Source organism: Oncorhynchus kisutch, linkage group LG9 (assembly GCF_002021735.2).
Source record: "Oncorhynchus kisutch isolate 150728-3 linkage group LG9, Okis_V2, whole genome shotgun sequence".
In the NCBI taxonomy this organism is placed as follows: domain Eukaryota; kingdom Metazoa; phylum Chordata; class Actinopteri; order Salmoniformes; family Salmonidae; genus Oncorhynchus; species Oncorhynchus kisutch.
Window position 1 is genome coordinate 29,779,363 of NC_034182.2, and position 15,219 is coordinate 29,794,581.

Here is a 15,219-nt window from a genome sequence, read left to right on the forward strand (position 1 = left end):
ATATAAAAAATATGAGTACATAGGATGTACAGTTGAAGTCAGAAGATTACACTTTATCCAAATACATTTAAACTCAGTTTTTCACAATTCCTGACGTTTAATCCAAGTAAATATTCCCTGTCTTAGGTCAGTTATGATCACCACTTTATTTTAAGAATGTGAAATATCAGAATAATAGAATAGAGAATGATTTATTTCAGCTTTTATTTCTTTCATCACATTCCCAGTGGGTCAGACGTTTACATACACTCAATTAGTATTTGGTAGCATTGCCTTTAAATTGTTTAACTTGGGTCAAACTTTTCGGGTAGCCTTCCACAAGCTTCCCACAATAAGTTGGGTGAATTTTGTCCCATTCTTCCTGACAGAGCTGGAGTAACTGAGTCAGGTTTGTAGGCCTCCTTGCCCACTCTTTTTCAGTTCTGCCCACACATTTTCTATAGGATTGAGGTCAGGGCTTTGTGATGGCCACTCCAATACCTTGACTTTGTTGTCCTTAAGCCATTTTGCCACAACTTTGGAAGGATGCTTGGGGTCATTGTCCATTTGGAAGACCCATTTGCGACCAATTTTTTACTTCCTGACTGATGTCTTGAGATGTTGCATCAATATATCAACATCATTTTCTTTCCTCATGATGCCATCTATTTTGTGAAGTGCACTAGTCCCTCCTGCAGCAAAGCACCTCCCACAACATGATGCTGCCACCCCCATGCTTAATGGTTAGGATGGTGTCTTCATCTTGCAAGCATCCCCTTTTTTCCTCCAAACATAACGATGGTCCTTCTGGCCAAACAGTTCTAATTTTGTTTCATCAGACCAGGGGACATTTCTCCAAAAAGTACAAGCTTTGTTCCCATGTGCAGTTACAAACCGTAGTCTGGCTTTTTTATGGCGGTTTTGGAGCAGTGGCTTCTTCCTTGCTGACCGGCCTTTCAGGTTATGTTGATATAGGACTCGTTTTACTGTGGAGAAAGATGCTTTTGTAACTGTTTCCTCCTGCATCTTCACAAAGTCCTTTGCTGCTGTTCTGGGATTGATTTGCACTTTTTGCACCAAAGTATGTTCTTATCTAGGAAACGGAACGTCTTCCTGAGCGGTTTGTGTGGTCCCATTGTGTTTATATTTGCATACTATTGTTTGTACAGATGAATGTTGTACCTTCAGGCATTTGGAAATTGCTCCCAAGGGTCACCCAGACTTGTGGAGGTCTACAATTGTTTTTCTGAGGTCTTGGCTGATTTATTTTCATTTTCCTATGATGTCAAGCAAAGAGGCACTGATTTTGAAGGTAGGCCTACAAATACAATTACAGGTACACCTCCAATTGACTCAAATTATGTCAATTAGCTTATCAGAAGCTTCTAAAGCCATGACATCATTTTCTGGAATTTTCCAAGCTGTTTAAAGGCACAGTCAACTTTCACTTGTGATACAGTGAAATAATCTGTCTGTAAACAATTGTTGGAAAAATTACTTGTGTCATACACAAAGATGATGTCCTAACCGACTTGCCAAAACTATAGTTTGTTAACAAGAAATATGTGGAGTGGTTGAAAAACGAGTTTTGTTGACTCCAACCAAAGTGTATATAAACTTCCGACTTCAACTGTATATAGGGTCAGAATAATCCGTATGGGCACACTATTGAGTTAAAGTCCTTTTAACATTGTTCAGCTTATGATATTCACCATCTGCTCCAGATGTAGTGTCACCCTAGGGACTTCAACGCTCACTACATCGCCGGACGTAATAGGGAACAAACTTGACTTCTCTCGTTCGAAAGGAGAGAAATACTGTGTCACAGCCAAGCATCTGGATTGCCTTGGTTTCGAATCCATCTTATTGAAAGACAGTTGGTTTATGGACTCTCGCCGTCTAGTCCTACATGACAAAGTTCACCCATTATAGGTAATGAGTTATCTTGATAAATCCCACCCTTGCCCTCATTTATCAACAATCGCCTGCCGTATTACACCCCTCGACGATGCCAAGAGCAGAAAAGGCACAATGTTAGACCCAGAACGGGATTGTAAATCCACTAACTAGTCTCATCCAATTATATTCAAAGAGAGAAGGGGCTTGAAAACGGTAGCTGTAGACGTACTGCGTCCGTATCTTGTACTGCTGTTATAGCTTGCATTGTACATTGCATTGTAAGGTCTTAATTTGAGACAGTTTGCTACAGCAGGACATGCGGCAACAGGACATTTAAATTATTATGTGGATTATTATTCATGGACATTTTTGTAGTGGTTGATACATAAATCGTAAGGAAAAATCAACTCTGAAATTTCAAAGTGGAAATTACAAACTTCAGAAGCCTTTTTAAACCTCAAATGCACTGCATTGCAGGAAAGTTATCCTGCAAAAGGGTGATCAAATGAAGATCCTACATCTGTAATGCATCTGATAATGTCTACTTGAGTTAGTCACTATAGGTTAGTCACTATAGTATGTTTAAACTAAAGTCATGCAGTGTTTGTAGTACTTTGCAAGCAACGCCAACACATTTTCAAAGAAATGTTCATGTTTTCATGCTGTGGCATCTCAAATAATACATACAATGTATACTGTACTCTGTAGACCTAAAACCTCAAAAACACGTCAAGGACGAATCATATAATCATGGCTTTTGCTCTTTTGTTTTTCTCATCAATCATTGGAATGACATTCAAACAATTGCACAACGTTGCTTTTGTAGTCACAACTGAACTTCACTGTTTGACCAAACCTGTAATTTTCGCATTGCCAGAACAGGCTAATTACTGAATCAAAAGTTATTTGAAATGACATATTTCTCAAGTGCTCCCTCATTGTACATTGCTATTAAACCGCTACTTTTATTTCCCTTGTAAAATATATTTTCAGCAACACGCTCCTAGCTCCAATTTTGCCTTGAAAGTGTAACTCAATGTTATTTGTGTGGATCAGTCAATATTACTCAATGAGAGCTCAATGTTATTTGTGTGGATCAGTCAATATTACTCAATGAGAGAGAGAGAGAGAGAGAGAGAGAGAGAGAGAGAGAGGGAGAGGGAGAGGGAGAGGGAGAGGGAGAGGGAGAGGGAGACAGGGAGAGCTGGCTGGGAAACTGTGTGTGCCTGCAGGCTAAGTTGTTCATCGGAAGCTTTGGGTCCCTGCCACAAAAGCAAGTTTTCTCCAAACACCCTCATTCATCTGTCGCTCTGGGACATTGTTTTTCAGCCTCTAAATCACTTTACTTTGTTATGGCTCTGTCTACTCTAGAATACAATGCACAAAGATATGATATTGATAATTTTGTTTCAGTCGATAATATTGGCTTTAAAAAGGTACATTAATAAATAACAGTATTAGGAAAAGCAGTAAATCTGTGACTAGTTCTTAAAACAATCATATAGGGATTACTTTATTGATGCTTCATGGGCAAAAACATTGTCAGAAGTCATATTTTGTAAATATTCCTCTTGGAAATGTTTCAAATGCATGTGGCTTGAGTAAGTAAATGGTGGAGTTCCCCAGATAAAACTATCTGAAAGCCCAAAATAGCTATAAAAAAATATCTCTCTCTCTCTCTCTCTTTCTCAGACACACACATACTTTATTCTTCACTTTCACCATCTGAAAATTCATTCATTCACCATAATTTTTTACCACGTATGACAAATATTTCCCTGAAAAACGTGTGATGATGTCCAAACTCCAACATTCCTTTGGTGGACTGAAGGGGAGAAAGTTGAGCTCTGGGAGTTAGTTGATCCTGGTGAGTGACGTCACCTTCTATCCCCTCTCGGTTTCTGTGCCTGAGTCGGGCAGTCTGTGTGAGTGTCGGCAAGAGAGAACGCGTCCCTGCCGCACCGCACACAGAACAGACACAGTCTCGACACATAGAATAATGAAGACCTAACGCACACAACGACGGGAAATATACCACATGTTTTCATTGCTGGACATTCTGGTCCCTCCGCTCGCTGTGGTGGTTTGCATCTTGCACTGAGGAACATTCATTCGAGAAAAGAAAACTCTAGGAAGAGGCAAAATTAGAGTGGGCAGACTGGAAAATAAACGTATCTGTAGACGGATTATTTCTCGTATGCTGCTGTCATTCTGGATGTAACTCGCGACTATTCTAATAGCCTACAATTGGAGAGACCGAGTTCAAAGACTACATGCAAATATGATGTTAAGGTAAGCTTCTATGGAAATTACCATTCAAATTGGTGAATTTGTGGATGTTTGACTTTTCACGCACAGTGTGGCCGGACTAAAGTCGTGTCCAAAAGCCTTTAAAATAGTGCGTGTTGAGATGCGATTGATTTGTTGTATTTCTTTATTGTCAAATATAATGGAGCACCAAACTCTGTCTGTGCTTAGGCTACAGTGCATTTTTTTAGTTGTATTTATGGACTCGTTTATGTTGTTTGTGTTTTGTATAGAGAATACAATTATACTGTAGTTTATTTAGATCGAATTGACTCTGAATAGATCTGCCTATTTTGTGAGGGACGCACGAATCTCATTTAATTAAATGTAGCATACGTGCACATTTACAACAAGATACAAGTAGTTATTTGAATTATGTTTACGACTATTATAGTATACTAGGCGATTTGGGGGATCTGGGTATTCGTTTACTGTATGATAGGCTAATGTATATTCTACAGCAGTGGGCTGCGGCCTATGATAGGCTACAATAATAAAATAAATATAGTACACTAATAACCTTTATCGATAGATGATTGCGTTCATAAAACATTCATAGTCATTGTATTTGCTCCTCAGAAGAAATAACATCGATTTAATGATGATGGTGCTGTTTTAGTGGGCATACTATTAGGTTTCGATGGTGATATTACAGTTTAATTGGAAAACGACGTTTTTCGAAGTTGTGTGGAGTCTACTGTCACGATTTAAAGCCGCATTCCTCGCGTTCGCACAAGAGACGCGCGCCATATCTATGTTGTTGCCTATATTTGGAACACATTTTTGTTTCCCCGAGGTCCTAACTGAATAGTCGGCAGGGCGAACTATATCCCTTGGTTTACAGGCATTCAAACGGGCACACAAATAAATGCGAAAACGCCTGTCACAAAATCAGGTGAAAGTGAACATTTTTTCCATTACAGTTTTTCCGGTACAATTGCGCACAACACCTGTGCTCACTGAGCGAGTTTAGCCACTAGGGGCCTTCCTAGTCTACTCTACAACTCTACAGTGAGGGGGGTGGGGGGGGGGGGGGGGTTCAGGAGACCAGTGATGCCACAAAAAGACAGGCTATTCTCTCCCCTTTGCCTCATAGTGTTGAAGAATACATAAAACACAGAAACATGAACATTTTTGACTGCACTGGGCCTTTAACAGCATAAAAGGTTACCACAGAAACATTTGATAATAATAAGGTTATAATGCTGTGTGCTGGCCTGCTGCTTATTTCAAATGTAGACCTATTTTTCTATGTGAAAGATATCACATTTTGGGTTAATTGCTTGTTTTATATGCTTTATATAATTGTATTCTATTTTCTTGGTTTGAGAATTTTCTAGGACTGATTGATGTGTGCATGCATGAAACACAGTAAATATGCATGGCTTGTCGTTTTGTTATCCTACAGTACATTCAGCTGCCTTATAGCTCACTATTTGGTTGTATTGCGTTTGTAGCGTTGGGTGAAATGAAAAGTCAATAAGAGAGGTTGGAGTAGTGAGGTGTAAAATGGATTTTAAGTGCTTTGTAATTGTGTGTGTGTGTGTGTGTGTGTGTGTGTGTGTGTGTGTGTGTGTGTGTGTGTGTGTGTGTGTGTGTGTGTGTGAGTGTCTGTGGTTGAGCAGTCTTTATCTGTTTGTAGGCAGTAAGCACTCTGAGAGCTCTCCTGTCCTTTATGTTTTACAGTTTCTAGCTCCAACAATTAGCACTCGACCAATTTTGACACAGCGCTATTAGCGCCTGTCGCAACTCGATCGATTTCCAATTCCGCTGTTACGACAGTTGCCCTCAAAAGAGGAGACGAAATGAATATGCGTTGACGTGGAAGAGCCGAGTCGATTTAAGTGGTTCAACCCAAAGAGAGCTGACGTGAGAGATGAGCTACGTTGTTTTGAAAGCAGTGTTGAAGCGACCATCTTTACTGAACCTGTCCTTGGCTGCGTGTCCCTGTGAAATCCGTTGAAACAATTCATGGTGTTGTTTGAAAAGCCTTTTCATCATAACTCTCAGAAACCACATTTCTGTGATTGAGTGAGGCAGGGCAAGAGTGTGTTGTGCGTCGATGAGAGCGAGGCAGTTGCTAGTTAATTTGCAGTGTATTTCATGCTGGGACTGAACATTATGATACAGGACACAAGAAGAGCCTGCTGCCAAAGGATTAATAGATTCCCTTTGCAGGTGAACCAAGCAGAGCTAATAAAATCAGCATCCAGTCCCTCAGCCAGACTGAACCAAGTTCCCTCTTAAAGAAGTGGTGTATCCTTGTACAATGCTCTTGTTCCACCACATCCAAATGTCTATGACACACCATTCTATCGCAGAAGGGGAAGCAACAACAACAAAAAGGAAGTCTGTTTGCAAAGTGTTTTGTGTGTTTGTTTGTGCGCCTGTGTTGCCTGTGACCACTGCTTGTGGAGTGCCAAACCAAAGCTGAGGCCTTCCATTCCGAGCCGTGGTATGAAAAATCAACACTTACATAATGTAAACGGATACCTAAACGCAGGGCTGCAATTATGGGGCGCCAACCTGGTTGGAGAGAGAAGGCCACGGAGTGCCAATAGGTCTGCTAACAATCACCACCTCGGTTTGCATTGCCCTGTAATCTACTGGTGTAATCTAATTTATTTGTGCCAGCAGGCCTAAACTACCCCACCCCCCCCCCCCCCCGGCTGGCGGGAGAGGAGTTTTGACTGAAGCGGTCTTGGTGAAAAACATGGCGGGGCTGCTCCTGTGAGGATGTGTGTGCACGCAAGTGCGTGTATTTAATAGCGTGCCTATGTATGTGTGTATGTGCGTGTGCACCTTCATGCGCGACAGTGTGTATCAGGGGGACCTATTCTATGAACCCAGTTTACCAAGGAGAACCTGATGTAATGTGACAATGAGAAATTAGTTTGATTTAGCAGAACACTGATCAATCCCACAGCATAATAAAGTAATCATGCCTTCCTCCACCCTTCCTTCCTGGTTCACTTGGCTGCAGCCCGCCGTTTCATTCAGCCCCTCCATCTCCTGATTTACCCATGCTTACATTCCCTCGCCTAACCCCCTTTCTACCCAACTACTGTTCACGGGTGGTTGCGTGATATAAAACAGGTTGGCACCCCGTTCCCTATGTAGTGCACTACTTTTGACCAGGGCCCATAGGGTGCCCATAGGCCTCTGGTCAAAAGTAGTGCACTACATAGGGTATAGGGTTCCATTAGGAAAGCATTCAAAGAAGTCTGCCACGGGGCATTGGCTTTACACAGAGGGAAACACTAGCGTGGTATTGATATTCAGCTTATACCGCTGGGGTCAGAGTAATAAGAAGCCTATTTTCACGCCCCGCTGGCATCACCTCTGCTGTCCATCACCCTGTCAAGACGGAGAACGATCCATAAATATTGTCTGGCGAGGAGTCTTTGCTTAGCACTAACACCAAACACACACACAGCACACACACTCGCGCCAGTGCACGAGTGAACACTCACAGACAGACATGCACGCACACATACACATTTTCTCTCTCTCTCTCTCTCTCTCTCTCTCTCTCTCTCTCTCTCTCTCTCTCTCTCTTTCTGTCTCTAATACACGTCTTTACACTTTTGAGTAGTATTATCCTCTTCTCTGTCTCTCCCTCTGGTTTCATGGTGGAGAATGCAGTCTTAAGGCTATAGTGGCAAGCAGCCCATCACCCACGTATCACAGATGGGGAGGGGATGCCACGACTGCCTGTCTCTGTATCTGTTTTTCAGTGGTGGATTGTGTTTCAACAGATACGACGGATGCCACATGTCAGTTGTCAGGAGATAGGCGGGCGGCTGCTGGTATAGATTTGCATTGGGGTCAGTAGGGATGGGATTCTGTCCTTGACCTCCATTTTGGCTCAACAAAATGCCAGTCGCTACCAATCGTTAGCACTTAGCAAGAACCACCTGGAAACCACTGGAAATAAATGGAAATGGAAAGTGGAAAGGAACCACCTCAAACAGTTTAGCTGTTCTGGATGCTAATATGATCATTACCTTCGACACTTGACTAAGTAGCTGGGAAGACTTTGGCTTACTATAACAATATTTAAATTTTGACCCAAAATGGCTGTATTTTTGCCCTTGCTATCGTCTCCTTTTCCCTTATCTGTAATTTTGGGACAGAACAGAATCTGCAAAGGGTTTCATTTAAATAACGGACTGAACGAGGGAAATAAAAGGCAGGAGAAATGGAAGTCACGCCGCCCGCTCTGCGCATTCACGTCACAGTGCTTTATCAAATTATTCCACAATAGCAGCCACACAAGTGATGGAATTTCAATTAAAGTATGACAGTTTTAAAATGTGTTTCTGGCGCGTTAGGGGGAAAAAAAAGGGATTTGGCACAGAAGTCTATATTCCCTATATTCCCTCTCTTTCGCTCACTTTTTCGCTTTCTTCCTCTCTCTCTCTCTCTATTTCTGTCTCTCTCGCTATCTCTCGCTCCATCTCTCACATTCTTCCTTCCTCCCCCTCTCTCTGTATCTCTCTGTCTCTCTCCCTCTCTTTGTCTCTCTCTCTCTCTCTCTCTCTCTCTCTCTCTCTCTCTCTCTCTCTCTCTCTCTCTCTCTCTCTACCCTCTCTCCATCTTTCTCAGAAGGGAACGACTAGGGTTTCAGCCCACAGAGGTCTATATTCTCTGTTGGTTTCTCTCTCTCACACTTTCATCCTCTCTCTGTGTCTGTTTCCATCTCTCTAGCTCTCTCTCTCTAGCTCTCTCTCTCTCACTTTCTCTCTATTTCTCACTTTATTCCTCTCTCTGTCTGTTTCCATCTCTCTGTCTTTCTATCTGTCTCTCACTTTCTCTATATCTCTCACTTTATTTCTCTCTCTCTCTCTCTCTCTCTCTCTCTCTCTCTCTCTATCCTTCTGTCTCTCTCTCTGTCTCTCTCTCTATTTCTCACCTCATTCTTCTCTCTCTGTCTCTCTTTCTATCACTGTCTCTCTCATTGTCTCTCTGTCTCTCTCTCTCTCTCTCTTCTGGCTCTCCCTCTCTCCCTCTACCCTCTCTCGTCTCCCCACTCTCTATCTCTCACAGAAGGGAATGACTAGGTTGAAACACTTTAGTTCTGAGGCACTCCACTGTAGTTATAATGATAAAGGGGGCTTTGGGAGAACGTTCAAGATGGAGTATCTTGGTTGATAGGCTTTTTCCAAGCACAATTACACTACCTGCTGTGAGAGATGGTGGGGTGGCAACAGATAAGTGCTAGGGACAGAGACTTGGCTCAGAGTAACCAAGTCTGACTAGTGGCTAGCTCATGAACTGGGGAAGTTCAACCTTTTGTATATTTAACCTCAGGCTCAAATATACAGTCTGGAAAGGGATTGTTATGCACTCGTTAACACATACACATAGGCATGGACACACACATACACACACTAAAATCCTGTAGAGAGGTACATAACAGATGTTAACACATACACATAGGCATGGACACACACATACACACACTAAAATCCTGTAGAGAGGTACATAACAGATGATCATGGACATCAGTGGAGGAAATTTTGTCAGAAGGGAGATTAGATCTAAATTTTCTCTGCTGAGACAGTCAACTCGTTGATTTTCTTCCACGTTTTAGCACACAGATGGTTGGCCATTTCTTACATCAGATCAAGAATCCAATGTGGCCACTTCTGTGTTTCGGCTTTGTGTGGGAAACAAACAACAACAAAAACAAAGCATATTTTGCATTTGAAGCAGAGCTGAAGAACAATTATTGTTTAGCCTAGCTCTTCCATTTGTTTCATTAGGAAACTGTCTACAGGGTGTAAAGTTCTACTATGAAACTGTCTACAGGAGGTAAAGTTCCATTAGGAAACTGTCTACAGGAGGTTAAGTTCCATTAGGAAACTGTCTACAGGAGGTTAAGTTCTAGGAAACAGGGGGTAAGGGGAAACAGGGGGTAAGGTTCTATTATGAAACTGTCTACATGAGGAAAAGGTATATTAGGAAATGTTCTACAGGAGGTATAGTTCTATTAGGAAACTGTCTACATGAGGAAAAGTTATATTAGGAAATGTTCTACAGGAGGTATAGTTCTATTAGGAAACTGTCTACATGAGGTAAAGTTCAATTAGGAAACTGTCTACATGAGGTAAAGTTCAATTAGGAAACTGTCTACTGGAGGTAAAGTTCAATTAGGAAACTATCTACCGGGGGTAAAGTTCTATTAGGAAATGTTCTACAGGGGGGTAATGTTCAATTAGGGAATGTTCTACAGGAGGTCAAGTTCTATTTGGAAACTGTCTACTGGAGGTAAAGTTCAATTAGGAAACTATCTACCGGGGGTAAAGTTCTATTAGAAAATGTTCTACAGGGGGGTAATGTTCAATTAGGGAATGTTCTACAGGAGGTCAAGTTCTATTTGGAAACTGTCTACTGGAGGTAAAGTTCAATTAGGAAACTATCTACCGGGGGTAAAGTTCTATTAGGAAATGTTCTACAGGGGGGTAATGTTCAATTAGGGAATGTTCTACAGGAGGTCAAGTTCTATTTGGAAACTGTCTACTGGAGGTAAAGTTCAATTAGGAAACTATCTACCGGGGGTAAAGTTCTATTAGAAAATGTTCTACAGGGGGGTAATGTTCAATTAGGGAATGTTCTACAGGAGGTCAAGTTCTATTAGAAATTGCACCGACTCAGGCCAACAGGAATTTCACAGCTGAGGAATGCATTTAACAGTGATGGATGTTCATAATTTTAAAATGTTCCCAGATTCCCTGCAATACATGAAGCTACAAATATTCTAATCTTGGTATCTTGAGGTATCACATTGGTATGTTAGCTATTCTAAAAATCCAAAGATCAAAGCTGATGTGTCGTGTGTACGCTTCACACTGCCTCTCCTTCTCTCTCTCTCTCTCTCCCTCTCTCTCTCTCTGTCTTTCCACATAGACCCACACCATCACACACATTCTATATAAAAAAAGATGTATAAAAGGAAGCAAAAAAGGAAAAACAGCTGGCAAAGGGCTTACATGGCTTAACAGCAAACATGACATGTCAGGGCCCTCGCATGGCTATACGCTAGCTCTCACGTCTTTATTATGATTCCCTTTTTATAGTTTGGTAGGGCTTCGGCAAACTCAATTCCCCTCACTTTGGAGGTCAGGAGTCGCAGTTGGAATTATGTTTTTGCGGCCCTCCCTCCCTCTCTCTATCCCTCTCTCTATCCCTCTCTCTCTCTTCTCAATTATAGCAGAGCCCCTTTGAAGAAGCCAGGCGGAACTAAAATGACTTTTTATGTCCGGCGTAATGACCGCCATTTGGAAGGGGAGAGCGAGAGAGAGAGGGAGAGAGAGAGAGAAAGAGAGAGTGAAAGAGAGAGAGAGAGACAGATAGACAGAGAGAGAAAGAGAGAGAGACAGATAGACAGAGAGAGAAAGAATGCTGCAGGGAGTGAAAATGGCCCCGGTCACTCCGCCGTTGATTTCACCAGACAGACATAACCCTTAAAGCTTGTCCTTCCTCCTCCTCCATCTTCCTTTCTCCCTCCATCATCCCCTCTCTCTTTCTGTGTGGCAGGCTCTGATACAGGCCAGTGCATCAAGGCTCCTCTCCCCTCTGTAGTTCACTATTCATTTAGACCAAAGGAAGCTTAGCAGCTTTAAGGCGGATTACGAGATGAACTGTGCCAGGAGACACGCAGTATATTCTCTTTAGGGGGAGGGATGATGTGTGGATGGGGGGCTGCTGCCAGAGGCCAGGGTGTGTTTGTGTCATCACCTGGCCAAGCAGCTGGATCTCTTTTACAGTTCAGCTCTAATGAGCCTTGACAGTTTGGAGGCTGGAGTAATGGCGTTTTTTGCTGTGTCATTATTAATCTATTATTTTTATAGATTGGCGTTGTTTGGGAGAATTTCATCCCTGGAGTATGGCAAAGGAATTTGTCCTGTGGGAAAATGAAATTGTACTCGGCTCTCGAACGAATAAAAATAGATTTTATATTGAGATACACGATTATGACAGCAATACCATCTCTTTTTCGTTTCTGGCTTATGTTTGTATTTGGCAAACGTGCCGGTTCTTTCACATGTGGTAGACCTCTCCGGTTTGTCATGTTGACGCGTTTGGATGACGCAAATGTTTCTGACTCCATTCTCAGCATGAGTCACCTTCCCTATTCTTTTTTGTCTCCTTTCGCCCGGTGATATTTTTGGCATCCGATTCATGATGACAGGTGAAGGCTGTGTTTGTATCTTCAAAGTGAGCCTGGTGCTAGCAGACGCTACATACGTAGCCTTTTCATGTATATTTTAAGAAGTATTTCAAAGGGGTTTCGCTTGTTGCATCACTCAGGGTCGAGACGTTAACATACTAGAGACAAGGCCTTGTTTATATTTAGTCGGCTTGAAAAAAATATGGCTTGGATGACCCGCCGGCATATTTATAGATTGGTTGTCCGTATATGTGTCCAACATTGGAGGCTGTACTTGTCCAATAAGGTGGTTTTAAAAGCCCATACATTATTTGACTATACCTACATATTTGTTCACATATATCATTTCTATATTTGACAAAAAATATGTTGTGGTGTAGCTACCATTAAGGTTACAAAGTAACAATAACAGCAAACTAGGTTTCGCCCTGTAAGCCTAGCTGGATATGAACTAAGTTTGGATGAGAGGATAGAAAGGAAATGAAAGAGCTCATAAGAAGATATAGATAGATATATGGGCAAGTTTAGCCGCAGGCACGTGATAGGTCAGGTTACTGTTCAAAGTATTTCAGACTGGGACAAATGAAGCTGTCACAAATAGAGACAGAAACGGTATACATACCCTTCCAATGAGTATTATTGGACGGGGATGATGATCTAGCCACATTATGATAATGCACATCATTTGGCTCCAACGGTAACATTTGATGTCAGCAACGACCAGATGCTCTGATGTTCGTTAGCAGTAGATTTTTGTCCCCTGACGGAAATAAAGTCATCAAGCCGATGACTCGTCAGATTTCTGCCATTCTGAAGGGAAACACAAGGTATACATCACAGAGCATGCACAACGGTGGTCTTGTCGCTATGCAAAGGATTGGGCTACCTCTATAGTGAAAGACACACCATTGATTTAAGGACTGTCAGCTCTCCTTGAACTGACTAACTCAGTAGTTGTAGGTTAATGTGCGGTTCAAGGTCACACATACCAGGAATGCAACTCAATTCTGACTACGTAATCCTCTACCTGCCTCGGCCTAGTAGATGCATGTGTGGACCAACCCAGCAGCCTAAAGGACCATTCCAAGGAGGATTGGGCATAACTGTTGGAATGTGCGTATGTGATATACAGGTAACTGCTAAAATAAAGGAAACCCCAACATAAAGTGTCTTAATATGGTGTTGGGGCACCACGAGCCAGAACAGCTCCAATGCCCCTTGGCATAGATTCTACAAGTGTCTGGAACTTTATTGGAAGGATGCGACACCATTCTTCCATGAGAAATTCCATGACTTGGTGTTTTGTGGATGGTGGTGGAAAACGCTGCCTCAGGTCCTGTTCCAGAATCTCCAATAAGTGTTCAATTGAGTTGAGATCTGGTGGCTGACACACACACACAATTTAAACACCTTATGCTCCTTTGAGAGCTGAGATCTCTTCTAGCCATGGTAGCCAAAATAATGACCCTATGCATGTTGGGATGTAAATTGATTAATTAACTCAGGAAGCAAACCTGTGTGAAAGCACCTGCTTTCAATATACTTTGTATCCCTCAATTACTCAAGTGTTTATTTTATTCTGGCAGTTACCTGTAGTTATTCCATATTCCAACATGTGAGAATTATTTAACACTGAATTATTCATTTAAAGATGCACTATGCAGAAATCGATCCAACATTTCCTGGTTGCTAAAACAAGCAATCATTATAATATGTTTTCCGTAACCAAAAATATTGTATATTCAGCTGTTTGAAGCTGATGTACAAAATCCAAAAGTAAAACGTGCAAATACAAACTTCAGAATGGGAGCATTGAAATATGTAATGATGTGCACTGGGAGTCAGGAAGGAAGTATTTTAATAAAGAAACACAAACAATGCACAGACATGGAACAGAAACAATGCACAGACATGGAACAGAAACAATGCACAGACATGGAACAGAAACAATGCACAGACATGGAACAGAAACAATGCACAGACATGGAACAGAAACAATGCACAGACATGGAACAGAAACAATGCACAGACATGGAACAGAAACAATGACGACTGGGGAAGGAACCAAAGGGAGTGACATATAAAGGGCAGGTAATCAAGGAGGTGATGGAGTCCAGGTGATTGTCATTATGCGCATAACGCTGGTGACAGGTGTGCACCCTAACGAGCAGCCTGTTGACCTAGAGTCCGTAGAGGGAGCACACGTGACAGTACCCCGTCCCCGACACGCGGCTCCAGCTTAAGGATGCCGACCAAGATGACGAACCTGGGGTTCAGGTGCGGACCAATCACCTCTGCTAAGGCGCGGGAACCTGTCGATTTGGCTGAGGCGTGGGAGCATGACAACCTACAGCGCCGGAGAGGGAGCACACGTGACAGCTGAGACCTCGCCGGTTACCTCGGTTGAGGCACGGGAACCTGTTCACCCAGCTTAGGCATGAGACCCTAACTAACCTGCTGATGGCTCCCAGGTAGCTCCGGCTCCAACACCCGGACCCGACATCAGCCCCAACACAAAAGCAACAAAAAAACACTCCCTGATGCTTCCCTTTGTTGAGTCGTCATTCTGTGACGATGTGTGAGAGATGGGAAGCAGGTTCAGAGGTGGAATGACCCCCAGATGTGTGTTCAGCGTGAAGGATTGGTGGCGCAAGGATGAATACAGTAATCAAGTGCTGATCCTACAGGACCGCGGGTGATGAAAATGGGGATTTAAAGCACCTATAGGCCCAAGGGAGGAAGTGTTTGTGTTTGAGAGAGAGACTTTATCCTCCTCGTCAGACAGAATGAAGAGCTCTTGTCAATCCAGACCAAAGAGAGAAATTGAGGGATGGAAAGAGAAATAGAGGGATGGAAAG

The 15,219-nt window shown here is 42.4% G+C and overlaps 1 protein-coding gene across 31 annotated transcripts in view; it reads left to right on the top strand.

Moving 5' to 3' along the window:
- The window catches only part of LOC109897033 (receptor-type tyrosine-protein phosphatase delta), a 593,471-nt gene that overhangs the window by 384,609 nt on the left and 193,643 nt on the right, over window positions 1-15,219 (top strand). Inside the window, exon 1 of one of the 31 annotated variants that reach the window (XM_031832365.1) lies at window positions 3,791-4,170. The exons of the other annotated variants lie outside the window; for them this stretch is intronic. The gene's annotated coding sequence lies outside the window, so the exon portion shown is untranslated. Of the gene's footprint in view, window positions 1-3,790; window positions 4,171-15,219 lie in introns of those variants that run through there. 31 annotated transcript variants of the gene reach the window in all.